We start from the raw sequence: 3897 nt of genomic DNA, 5'->3' as shown, positions 1-3897 counted from the left end.
GCTTCTCCAACATGGGCACGGTTAGCCCTGGCTGGGGGAGGCGGGGCCCAGGGGCAGCTTCCAGCCGCCGTGAGCGTCTCACCTGAAGCCTCCTTCTTGCAGCCCCTCGCCCACTGGGGAGTGGGGCTCCCTCCTCTTGGGCTTTGCAAGTGGCCTGAGTGTGGCTGCTACCTGGATGCGAAGACTGGCAGCAGCAAAGGCCTGAAAGGTGTGGGACAGCTTTTGCTCATTCAGCTCCTTCTGGAGCTGACTTAGGCATCTCCCACTCCCTGCCCTGAGGGCTTCCCAGGTGGCTTAGTGGTACAGAATCCCTCTGCCAATGCAGGACGTGCAGGAGATGTGAGTTTGATCCCTGGGTTGAGAAGATCCCTTAGAGGAGGAAATAGCAACCCACTCCAGCATTCTTGCTTGGGAAATCTCGTGGACCAAGGAGCCTGGCGAGCTACAGTCCACTGAGTCACAAAGGGTCAGGCATAAGTGAGTGACTGAGCATGCACGCATCTCCTTGTCCCTACCCAAGCCTCTTACATCTATTAACTTGAACCAGTGGTGTTCGTTTCCTCAGCAACTGCTGAGCGCCTGGAACCTAATGTTCGATGAGCATTGGATGTATTTGAACCAGCTCTATGACCTGGGTCAACTCATTATTTTATATCCCTGGGCTTCCTTCCATCATCTTTTCTGCCAAATAGGGACCTTGAACTGGATGCTGTCCTCAAGGTGACTTTAACTCCAAAGTTCTCATCTTCAACGTGTGACATTCACATCCTAATAGCTTCATCAACAGCTCTTTCCATCCCCCACCCCAAAGACAGCTGTCAGCACAGCCCAGGGTTTGGGGAGATGAATCTAGTCTTACAAGGCACAAGTCATTTCTCCCATCTTCATTTCTTTCATATCTAGGGCGATAATGATTGTTAGCATTTAACGATTTGTTGACCTGTAGGAGGTACCCAAGTCTACTTTCAGGTTCAAAATTCTCAAGAAGGATTTGCAAATTCAGAAAGCTTTTATCCTCATGGTCACATTAATTATCATGAAAAGACACAGATCAGAATCAGCAGACGTTAAGAGGTTAGAGGGCAGAGTCCAGGGGAGCCCTGGTGTGGGGCTCCCAGCTGCCCTCTCCCGTGGAGTCGTGTGGACCGAGCTCCATTCTCCCGGGAGTGAAGATGGAGAGAAGAGGGTGAATTTGATGTATATTTAATCTGATCTGAGGATGTGTGTGTGTTAAGCTGCTTTAGTTATGTCTGACTCTTTGAGACCCTATGGACCACAGCCCGCCAGGCTCCTCTGTCCATGGGGATTCTCCAGGCGAGAATCCTGGAGTGGGTTTCCATGCCCTCCTCCAGGGGATCCTCCCGCCCAGGGACTTAACCCGCTTCTCCTGAAGCTCTTACATTGGCAGGTGGATTCTTTACCACTAGCGCCACCTGGGCAGCCCTATAAGAACTGGCAAAATGTGAGCATTGATCAAATTTTAGGGGTCACATGATAGGAAAGTCAAGGATGACCCCCAGTTTCCTGCTTACGAGAGAGGGAATGTTGGAGCGGGTCTGAGTCTGGGGAAGGACAGGGAAGGACGGAGACAGTGAGTTCGGTTTTGAACATACTGGTATGAGGTGACTGTGATAAGCCCATGTGGGTCTGAAGTTCACAGAAGAGGGTGGAACTGGGAATCACAGGTGTTCAAAGAATGATCAAAACCTTGTGAGTGGATGAAATTGCCTGGCAGAGGAATTTAGAGTGGGAAGGCACGTTCTTAAGGAGTTCCATTGTATGGAGTCTCTGCTAGAGACTGGAGACTGAGGACACTCAGCCAGAAATACAGGAAGAAAACTAGGGGAAGACGTCAGTGTTTCAAGAGAGAGGCAATGGTTAGGGGTGCTGACTGTGCTGAAAGGTTAAGTAAGAGGAAGATGGTATCAATACAATGTGCATTGGATCTAGCAAAATCGCTGGTCATTGGTGACCCTGCAGTCAGCCGTTTTGGAGAAGGGGAGGTTGAGTAGAAGCCCTGAACGGTCTGAGAAATGAGGAACAGACACACTGTGGACCACTTGATGGAGGCTGGGCTGAGAACAGGAAGTCAGAGATCAGGAAAGTACCGAACCGGGTAATGGGGCAGAGGGGTGGGTTTTCAAATGTTATCTATAAGAGTATAGGGGCTCCCAGCATGTTAAAACACAAAGTGGAAGGATCTAAGAAGAGGCTGAAAAAGAGGAGAGAGTGATAATGTTAGAATGCGGTTCTTGAGAAGGTGGGAGAGGCCAAACCCAGGGCAAAAGGCGAGCAGGAGGGAGGGAGCGGAGGATGGTCGCAGGCATGGGAGGGTCCGAGTAGTCACAGTCCCCTCCCTAAGGCCACGGAGGTGCCCCTTTTCTGTTCAGTTCAAGTCCACAAATACTCCCTGATGGCTGACTTGGCCAGTGATGTGAGAGTGAATCGAAGGCTCTCATGGAGTCAGCGAGAAGAGGGGGAGACAGGTGATCACGATCAGAGGCGGTGTCAGGGAGCAGGTACCAGGTTTGTTAACTGAGATCACAGCCCTGAGATCTCACAACAGTTCAGGGAGTGAACAGCGGTGTGACTCTGTCCTAACAGACGGAGGCTCAGAAGCCCAGAGAAATTAAATGACTCATTCTCAGTTAAAAGAAACTGTGGGACTGAAATGAAAACCCTCCTCGTGACAACATCACCTGCTCACTCTTGTCCCTAAACCGCGTCGCAGGAGAGCAACTGGCCAAGATGCCGGGCGCCCAGCTATCTCTGGTTTTCCAGGGCAATCCTGGTTTAATGTCATCCTCATCTTTTCCGCGAAGGCGATTCGTTAACTTTCCTTCTGGCATCTCTTCAGATGGCATGTTCGTACTCAGCGATCATAATCCAGCCTGTTATCCCGCTGCTGCTTCTGCAAAGCTGGTCTCTCTAAGTATTAATCCTTCTTGGTTTTCTAAAAATTATAGCTCTTTTCTACATCCCAAACTGGGGCACACAGGACTTATTTTAATTTAGGAATCTGTGTGGGAATCTTACAAAAGGCTCACATGGGTGGGGGGGCGGGCAGGGCTTCTCTGGTGGCTCAGTGGTACAGAATCCACCTGCCAATGCTGGAGACACGGGTTAGATCCCTGGTCCAGGAAGATCCCACATGCCACAGGGCAACTAAGCGCATGTGCCACAACTTCTGAGCTCGTGCTCTAGACACGAATACAGAGCCCACGCGCTGTAACGACTGAAGCCCACCTGCCCTAGAGACTGTGCTCTGCAACAGGAGAGGCCACCACAGTGAGAAGCACACACAAAGCAACAAAGACCCAGCACAGGTCAGATTACTAAATAAAAATTTATTTTTAAAAAGGCTCACAGAGACGATATGAGACTCTAATCTGCAGCCCAAACCTCTTCCCTGAACTCCGGCTCCATGTACCCAGGGGCTTGCCCAGCATCTCTGGATGTCACCTTTCAAAGCCTGAGCCTTCAAAGTCTGACCTCCTCCTCTGACGCCGCGACCTCGTCCGCTGCCCCCCGCAGCCTCCCCATCATTAACCCTCAGCTAATGCCGTCTCCGTACCTCCAGGTCCTCGGGGGGAGGGGGAGCTCTCCTCATCAATGTATTTTTTACTTTTTAAAAGTTGTATTGAAGGATCGTTGACTTACAAGCTTGCGTCAGTTTCTGCTGTACAGCAAGGTGACTCAGTTAGACATACATCTATTCTCTTCCATTACAGCTTTTCACAGGCTATTAAGCGCGGTTCCCTGGGCCATGCAGGAGAAGCTGGTTGTTCATCCATCCTATATGCAGGACTTTGCATCTGCTAATCCCAAACTCCCTGTTCTGCCCTCCCCTGCACCCCTCCTCCTTTGGCGACACCAGGTCAGTTCTCTATGTCTGTG

Source organism: Ovis aries, chromosome 3 (assembly GCF_016772045.2).
Source record: "Ovis aries strain OAR_USU_Benz2616 breed Rambouillet chromosome 3, ARS-UI_Ramb_v3.0, whole genome shotgun sequence".
In the NCBI taxonomy this organism is placed as follows: domain Eukaryota; kingdom Metazoa; phylum Chordata; class Mammalia; order Artiodactyla; family Bovidae; genus Ovis; species Ovis aries.
This window is presented reverse-complemented; position numbering follows the sequence as displayed.